General features: G+C 39.1%; 1 long non-coding RNA gene across 1 annotated transcript in view; it reads left to right on the forward strand.

The window, feature by feature from the left end:
* The window catches only part of LOC148126950 (uncharacterized), a 36,924-nt gene that overhangs the window by 25,110 nt on the left and 1,688 nt on the right, over window positions 1-10,126 (forward strand). The gene's annotated exons all lie outside the window — the stretch shown is intronic.

Consider the following 10,126-nt stretch of genomic DNA (forward strand, 5'->3'; position numbering starts at 1 on the left):
GCAGTGCTGCTCAGGGCTGCTGAATTTTAATCAGGCACTGAGGATGGTGTTCACATGTAGAATTTTGCCCCTTGCCACCTGCTTTAATCCTCACAGGAGATGTTACTCTGATACTTAAAGGTGTACATTCAGACTGGTGTTCTATCCGCTACAAGCTGCATGCACAAAGATATGATTATTTCTACAGTATAAAAAGGTCTGAAAGAAGAAATTGCTGTCAAGAAACTGCCACATCCAGGGATAGACGGTGCTGTGTTGTGCTGTGTTGTGGGAGTGAGCCCAGCTTGAGCACATCACTGTTACAAAGAGGGTCTATTTATTTTATTAAACAGAACAAAAAAAAGGATAATAATAAAAAATGAAAATAGTAAGAGAAAGAAAAAATATAGTATAGTACTTCTTGTACATGTTCAATATATAAATTTTACAAAACAGTTTCAGTAAAGTTCATTACCATATATTATTATTCTTATCCATACAGAATTTGCATCTGTAAGCAACTCATTCATAAGTCATGAGTAACATCAGGTCTTTGATTCATTGAATAATTTGGGCTATAAATTTATCTTTTTAATGCTGAGAGACAAGTGTCTTAGCAATAAGAGGGATGAGAAGAATCCATTTCCATTGTTCAACCATCCATTTCCACATAATTGGTATGTAGTTCCAAATAATACTGTCGTACAAAAGTATCAGACCCTGTCTAAAAACCAAAGTAATATGTGCAATTACTCCTTCCCAGTTTTTAATAATATTAGGTCATTGCAATAACATCTTTTAATGAAGCATTATTCTTATTCTATCTTCAACAACATGAAGATTTACTCTTCTCATTTCCATACAAATGGAATGGGGTCAAATCTTGAACAAGCTATACTCTAAGATCTACTGATTTTTTTTATTTAGATGTTTTTTATTTTAGATGTTGAGATTGTTTTTTACTGTTTGGATAAAATGGAGCTCTCCAATTCCTTGTGTCATTCATTCTTTAACATTTGTATCATATTGGTTTATCTGTAACAAGTGCTTATAAGGAATAGTTGATGTTTTTTATCTTATAAGATTTGGGAATCGCTTCTAATAATGTCGGTATCTCTTAAGTTCGAAATACTATTGGATGAAATTGAGATAGATTTTTGAGTTGTGGGCATTAATAGATGCATAATATTAAACTTTCCACATAGAAAATGATAAAAACTCATCATCATCATCCAATTATTGATCCAAACTGTCCTGCTCTTGTTCATATAATAGACATTTTAAAAACAATTTTAAGGTATGGTCCTAACCTAGGGAGTAAATTCAATTTTTTTAAAAAAGATTCAAATGATGTTTTTCAAAAATTTCACATTTTTTGAATCAATGTAATAATGACAGGATATACATTTTTATTATTCCTCCAGTGCTATTGTTTAAATTGAAGACACTTAGAAATAAATATGCATTTACAAGATTTATTCATTTTCTAAAATAAAGACTTCATTATTTCTCTCTTTCACATACACACAGAACTAATGACCAACTCAAAGTCTAGCTTTGTGGTTCCCAAAGTGGGTGGTTACTACATAACCAATATTAACTAAAGCCCTTACTGATAACAAATTAAATTTCAGTTGAGGTACATATAACATAGGCAAATGCTCATTTACACAAGAACAATATGCAGTACTTCACCTGATGCTTTAATCTTCCATCCATTTGCCAATGACACATGTTGTTTACTTGTGGACATCTTTATAAGCCTTTTTCTATCTTTAGTAATGCATTGTGATGCTCCACTATCAACAACCCACAAATCATGGTTTACAGTTGAATTGCTAGCTATAGCTAAACTGACATTCTTCTTAGCCTTCTGGTGTTTACCAGTATTCTGTTGTTTTCCATTCTTATAGAATTTAGCTATATGTTCCCTAGCCCCACAAGAAAAAAGTATAGGCAGTTGAAGACAAATCCGCTTCTTGTGGTTGTTCCTTTCTCAGTTAGTCCCTATTGAGCCATCTTCTCACTTCTTCTAACAACCTTCCGGTTATGTCAGTCAATGTCAGTTCATCTCTGGGCAGGACTTCCAGTGAAGATACACAATCATCATAACTTTCATCCATTGTGGAAGTGGTGGCACATTATGTGCCTCCGTGTTCGACTTGCTGCCCCCCCTACTACCTCTTAGCATCCCCAAGGGGGCTGGCAGAGGGGCACTAAGAGGCGGCAGGGGGGCATTTGAGATGCCGGCCGTCCCTGCAGCTTCACCCATTGAGGCGCCGGCTCCAGAGCAGTGCTACAGTCAATGGGTAAACCTGCAGGGCCGGTGCCTCGAACACCCCCCTCTGCCTCTTAGTATCCCCAAGGGGGCCAGCAGAGGGGTGCTAAGAGGTGGCAGGGGGGCAGAGCATCGAATGCGGCTGAGGCAGCACGTAATATGCCACCACTTCCGCATTGGAGGCTCCGGCTCCAGAGCACTGCTAGTCAATGGGTGAAACTGCAGGGCCGGACGGCGCCTCGAATGCCCCCCTGCTGCCTCTTAGCACCCCTCAGCCAGCCCCCTTGTGGATGCTAATAGGAGGCAGGGGGGCATTCAAGGCGCCAGCCCTGCAGGCTCACTCCATTGACTGTTGTACCACCCTGGAACCAGCACCTGGGAAAAGCCGCTGCCACCACTTTCCCAAAGTGCCACCGCTGTTGCATTCTGTCTGTCTGTCTGTCCATCCATCCATCCGTCCGTCCATCCATCCATCCAAAATTTCTGTCTGTTTGCCTGCCTGCCTGCCTTCCTGCCTGCCTACCTACCTACCTACCTGTCTTTCTGTCTACCTACCTACCTATCTACCTTTCTACCAATATAGATCTACCTACTACCTACCTATCTACCTATCCATCCATCCATCCATCCAAAAGGTCTGTCTGTCTTCCTGCCTGCTTGCCTACCTCTCTCTCTTTCTCTCTCTCTCTCTCTCTCTCTCCATCCATGTTTGAAGTGCCGGTACCTCAGGCACATCGGGAAAGGAAAGCAAAGCCAGTCTGGGAGGGAGGGAGGGAGGGAAGGAGGGAGGGAGAGAGAGAGAGAGAAAGAGACAGATACCTGATGCATCAGATTGAATGAGGCCTAGTTTAGACTGAGGTCCTTTTCCACATTGAAACCTCTTTGGCTTTTATTAAAGGTTTTGTGGATGAAACATGGTCAAGACTATCAGGAAGCTCTCACATTTTGTTGAAGCTTTACAAAGGATCTGTTAGGAATATAAGTCACCTTACAGGTATTTGGGTTGGAAATATATAAACCAGGATAGACATTTTAAAACTGTATCTTTAAAAGAATCCTAAAAGTATAATTGGGTATGGTTTCTCAAATGGCCATAAGATGGAGCCAGAAACCTGGGTTGTTTAGTCTTAGTCTCAGAAGAGAGTGTGTCTCAGTGAGTCTCTGTTTTCCTTCTGTTGGAGAGTATTGCCGTTTCTCCTAATTGACTGTTATTCTTGGATTTGATGTAAGTCTGTTACTGAACTGTTTTTGATACTGGACTTTGTTACTGGATTATCCCTGGACTAAAAACTGACTGATCTTACCTGTGAATGACTTTGGACTGCTTATTTTGAACTTTGCTTAAACCTTTATTGAAAGTAAAAAACCTACATTTACTGTACAGTGTATCTGTATCTGTGTGTGTATTATTCAACACTTCTCTCAATATGTCTCCCTGTATGTGCTCATTCTCCTAATGGGGAATTACCTCAACACTGGTTATGGGCCCAGACCATACCAGGCTCAGATAACTGAGAGTTAGTGTGAATACACAGTACTGTATACAGACAGCTATTTACTGTTTAATTGTGGGTTACTATCCTGGAAAAGATGGCACAAGACACGTCAACAAGTCTATCACTAATAAACCAGTTGGATGGAACAAACTGTGTTTCCTGGTCTATGAAGTGCAGTCTACTTCTACGTAGAGAAGAGTTATGGAATGTAGTTCAAGACCCACTGGATGCAAATGCTTGGGATCCAGAAAATGAGGACGATGCCAAGAAGCTTGCTGACTTTAAACAGAACAACGAACAAGCTCTTTGTATAATTGGACTAAAACTGAGTGACCAGCAGCTAGTCCATATTCATGGAGAAGAGTCTGCTGCTAGCTGTTGGGAGAATTTGAAGAGGATTTATGTTCGTGACAGTGTAGGTGCACACATACATCTTACACATAAACTGTTTAGAGCACGTCTTCTGAAAGGTGGAGATATCTTAGCTCATTTGAATTTCATGAAAAGAACTTTTCAAGAGCTACATGAAAAGGAACTGATATTTTCAGAGCTGCATCAAGTTTACATCATTCTTTCCTCACTGGATGAAAGTTATGATGATTGTGTATCTTCACTGGAAGTCCTGCCCAGAGATGAACTGACATTGACTGACATAACCGGAAGGTTGTTAGAAGAAGTGAGAAGATGGCTCAATAGGGACTAACTGAGAAAGGAACAACCACAAGAAGCGGATTTGTCTTCAACTGACTATACTTTTTTCTTGTGGGGCTAGGGAACATATAGCTAAATTCTATAAGAATGGAAAACAACAGAATACTGGTAAACACCAGAAGGCTAAGAAGAATGTCAGTTTAGCTATAGCTAGCAATTCAACTGTAAACCATGATTTGTGGGTTGTTGATAGTGGAGCATCACAATGCATTACTAAAGATAGAAAAAGGCTTATAAAGATGTCCACAAGTAAACAACATGTGTCATTGGCAAATGGATGGAAGATTAAAGCATCAGGTGAAGTACTGCATATTGTTCTTGTGTAAATGAGCATTTGCCTATGTTATATGTACCTCAACTGAAATTTAATTTGTTATCAGTAAGGGCTTTAGTTAATATTGGTTATGTAGTAACCTTTAGGGGAGATAATTGTATAATAGAGAAAGAGGGTAAAAGTGTTACTGCTACTTTAGAGAATGATTTATATGTAATACATGATGACCAGTTGAAGATGGCTAACTCGGTTTATAACAATGTTAAGCCACATGATGAATGTATACATTTATTGCATAGATGTCTTAGGCACATTAATTTTAAAATGCTCAAACAAACTGTCGAATTGTCAGAGGGAGTAAAATTGAAACCATGTAGCAAGTATTTAAACTGTAATGCTTGTAGTCAAGAAAAGAGCAAGGTTACTCCTGCAAACAGACTAAATGGGTTTAAGATCAAAGAACCTTTAGAGGTTGTTTTTGCTGATATAATTGGTCCTAAGAAAGCTAGTTTAGGAGGTGCCTGTCATATTTTGAGTATTATGGACCATTACTTACGATACAGTTTCTGCTATCTTATGAAAAACAAAACAGAAACATTCCAACATTTCTTTAACTGGCTAAGGTTTGCAGAGAGAAAAATGAAAAGTAAAGTAATTACTTTAGTTACTGATAACAGGACTGAGTTTGTTAACGAAAGATTCCAAACTATGTTGAAATTGGCTGGTGTTGACCATAAACGTTCTGCACCTTACAGACCACAACATAACTCATTTGTAGAACGAAGAGGGAAAACATTACAAGCCATGGCTTGTACTATGTTATCTGATTCAGGTTTACCTGAAACACTGTGGTGAGGCCATAATGTGTAGTAACCATGTTTTAAACAATGTAGTTAATACAACAACTAGAGAATTGCCATTCACTCGGCATGGCAGAAAGCCAAATTTAAGTTACCTACACACATTTGGAGCTCCAGCATGGGTGCATATTCCCTCACAAGTAAGACTGAAAGGGCAACATAGAGCTAAGAAGTTATTTTTTGTAGGTTGCAAGGCCAACCATAGATCGTTTAGATTCTGGGATCAAGGCACAGCTCATGTTTATTGTAGTGCTAATGCAAAATTTCTTGAGCATGTTGGGTGGAATAAACTGGAACAAAAATCCAGCAATGATATTATTATTGACACCCAAATAGTCCCCAAAGATAAAATAAGTAAACCACAAATAGCCATTAAAGAGGAAGCACAGGAGGAAGTAGGAGAACAGGCACAGGAGGAGGTAGAAGAACAGGAGCAGGTGGCACAGGTGAGTCCACCAGTAAGCCCTGTATTACCAAGATGTTCAACCCGAGTAACACGACCACCTGATATATATCAGGCTGGTGTTGTATGCCAAGTGAATACAGTTCCAAGTAATTATAATGAACTAAAACTGTATCCTGCTAAGGATCAGGCTGCTTGGCAGAAAGCAATGGATAAGGAACTGGAATCATTAAAAAGACTGGAGGTATATGAAAATGTTAAGTTATCACCAGGTAAACATGACATAGGATGTAAATGGATATATAAACTGAAGACAGGTATAGATGGGATTGTTACCCATAAAGCCAGGTTAGTAGCACAAGGGTTCAATCAGACAGCAAATGACTATGATGAGGTCTTTGCGCCTAGTTTGAAGGCTACTACATTAAGGGCAGCATTAGTGTGGGTAGCTAATAAAAAATACATTGTAAATCTTTTGGATGTAGAGACGGCATATCTGCATGCACCGTTGCAACACACGATTTATTTAAAGAAACCTTTAGGTCTCAAAAATGATAATACAACTGATTGCTGGAGATGGAAAAAGAGTCTTTATGGTTTGAAGCAATCAGGATATGAGTGAAACCAGTGTATAGTTAAAGAATTAACTAAGATAGGTTTTGTAGCTGGCATGGCTGATCCATGTTTGTTTAAAAGAAAAAGTAATGGTATAATTTCATTGTTGCTATTATTTACTGATGACATAGCATTAATCACCAAAACTGAACAAGAAGCTACTAAAATAATCTCACTGTTAGAGAAGAAATTTAAAATAAAACAATTAGGAGAAATCAAACAATATCTTGGTTTAAAGATAGATAGAACTAGGGGAGGATACAAAATCTCGCAGGCAGATAAAATTAACCAATTACTAAAAAGTTTTAAAATGGAACTTTGTAAACTGGCTAAAACACCAATGAGCCAGGAGATTAGCCATAGTGATGTTCAAAGTCCTATTTTTGATAAGAACAATTATCAGTCCTTGATTGGTAGTTTATCTTATCTCAGTTATTGGTCAAGGCCAGATATTGCATACAGTGTTAATCAATTAGCAAGATTTAATGCTGAGCCCACTCAAAGGCACTGGCAAGTTGCTAAGCGTGTGTTAAGATATCTAAAATAAACAATACATTATGCATTGTGTTTGGAGCCTAAAGATGAACTGAGTTTAACTGCATATGCTGATGCAAGTTTTGCTATGGACATAAATACACTACATCGGGTACTGCTGTATTGTTTGGAAAAGTATTGATTGGATGGAGGTCTATTAGACAGAAACATCTAAGTTTGTCAACAATGAAGGCTGAATTCTCATGTTTGTCTTTACTATGTACAGATTTAGTTTTGTATAAGCAACTACTAATTGACATGGGAATTAATGTAACAGATTCTATTGTTGTTTATGAAGATAACCAATCAGCAATACAGATGGCTTCAAATATTGCTGTTAAAACAAGAATGAAACACACCGATTTAAGATATTTAAATGTGAGACAATGTGTGCAAAATAAAATGATTAAGCTGGAATACTGTATGTCAGAAAATAACATAACTGATCATTTTACAAAGGCACAAGGCTTTGTAAAGCATAAGGCTTGCTGTGAAGATTATGGCCTTAGAATGTAAGGTTGTATATATTGTCTTACCCAAAAGGGGAGAATGTTAGGAATATAAGTCACCTAACAGGTATTTGGGTTGGAAATATATAAACCAGGATAGACATTTTAAAACTGTATCTTTAAAAGAATCCTAAAACTATGGGTGTGGTTTCTCATACAGCCATAAGATGAAGCCAGAAACCTGGGTTGTTTAGTCTTAGTCTCAGAAGAGAGTGTATCTCAGTGAGTCTTTGTTTTCCTTCTGTTGGAGAGTATTGCCGTTTCTCCTAATTGACTGTTATTCTTGGATTTGATGTAAGTCTGTTACTGAACTGTTTTTGATACTGGACTTTGTTATTGGATTATCCCTGGACTAAAAACTGACTGATCTTACCTGTGAATGACTTTGGATTGCTTATTTTGAACTTTGCTTAAACCTTTATTGAAAGTAAAAAACTTACATTTACTGTACAGTGTATCTAAAAATTACTTTTCCCCAATGTATTACAATGCCAATTCTGAAGAAGGAAAAACCAAAATCTACTGGTAAATTACAAGGAGAACACACACACACACACACACACACACACACTCCCTTCTAACCCTGCTGGAGCAGATGATTGGACTAGAATAGATATCTCATTATCTTTCTCCTCCCTCCCTCCCTCCTTCCTTCTTTATTTCTTTTTCTTTCTCTCCCATCCTTCCATCCCCCCTTCTTTGTCTGTCTCTTTTTCTTTCTTTCCCTCTTCTCTTTCTTTTCTCCCTCTCTTTCTTTTCTCTCTCTCTTTCCCCCTCTCAGGCTCACCCCTTTAGATCAAGGTTCACCAAACTTTTGGACCACAGGGACCACCAAACTCATAATTTTAAATCCTGGAGACCACTAATATGAATTTTGACTGATGGTGGCTTTCTGGCATTGATGGGAGATAGAGAGAGAGAGATCTGATCCAACCTCTCTCTCTCTCCCTCTCTCTCACACACACAGGCAGGGGTGGGATTTAGACCCCTGATCTAAAGCTGTCAAAACTCCAAAACAGGTCAAGTAGCTCTGAGGAGGCCAGTCATAAATTAGAACACTTGCTAAACAACCAGCCATTAAGTGAGGACCACTTGTATTTGGTTTGCCAATCACCTGGCCATGCCCACCCAGTCACATGACCAGCCAGCCACGTCCACCCAGACACATGACCAGCAAGCCACACCCTCAAATTAAGCCACACCCACAGGAATTTGAATCCCACCCCTGGGTAGGGGCACTGAGGATGAGTTTGTAGCACCAAGGGGGCAGTGGACTTAAAAAGTTTGAGAACCACTGGTCTAGCTGGTTGGGGTAGTTTTGAGTTCGAAAAGAATCAAGGGTGGAAGGAAACCACCCATGCAGAGTAAGTTTCTTAAGATAGTGCTGAAATAATACCACCGCCGTCCAGTTTCACTGTTTCCAACAAGGCTTTATCCAATCCTATCTTGGTGCTCTTCACAAATGTCTTGGTAATCTTCTGCGTCTCTCTCTCTCTCTCTCTCTTTCCCTCTCCCCCTCCCCCTCTCCCTCCCTCTGTCTCTCTGTATTTTTTCACAAGCCACACAGCTGAAATCTTCCACAACAAACCTTCAGCCTCTTTGGCAGACCTTGTGAGTCAATGTATTCCATCTTTGTAAAGCTCAGTTCATGCTTCATGCAAAATCATAGCATGAATTGGGAGAGGTGTATGAAAGAAACTATTACAAATCAATAGGTATAGAGTTACTTAGCAACGCTGATAGCAACAGGGCCACCTCACAGTATTCTGCTTCTAGAAGTCTGAACTAGTCATTGAAAACATAGATATTTCAAATCATGTCAGCCAATCTCTCTTCTTATTTTACTCTTCTACCTGTACTACAAGATTTTGTAACTCAAGTATATAAGAATCTGTCACAGGATAGGTGACGTGACAGGTTTTATCATGCCCCTCTTGAAAAAAGAAGCATCATGCTTTTGTACCAGCCTTTCTAGGCTCATTTAGTCATGTAGAAAATGGTATTTACATGGGAAACATGATGTGTCAGCACATGAATTTAATTTCTGGGGAAAAATAACTTTTAATTTGGTAGCATTCAGCCTGCAATTTGATTTCTGTTATTCCTGCCTTTTGCATTGCTGATTTGCAAGTGGAGAGACTTTAGATTTTGACAGTTTCAGCTTTCTCTGAGGATTCCTTTGCCAATAGCACCAATTCTTCCAATTCAAGTTTTGTTGACCTTAGGAATTATCTTGTAGGATGGGGTGTCAAACTCAAGGCCTGGGGGCCGGATTCAGCCCATGGGGTGTTTAAATCTGGCCCACAGAGCCTCCTAGAAACAGCAAAGGACTGGCCCGCAGTGGCTCTGCCAGCAAAAACAGAGCTTTGTTTTCATTGGCAGAGGGTTGCAGGAGGCCATCTTAGCCAAAAACGGAGCTTGGGAGCCCATTTTTGCTGGCAGAGCACTCAGACCAACACAGGCAGCC

This window comes from Pseudonaja textilis, chromosome 2 (assembly GCF_049901715.1).
Source record: "Pseudonaja textilis isolate UNSWEBS1 chromosome 2, rPseTex1.2, whole genome shotgun sequence".
Classification (NCBI taxonomy): Eukaryota; Metazoa; Chordata; class Lepidosauria; order Squamata; family Elapidae; genus Pseudonaja; species Pseudonaja textilis.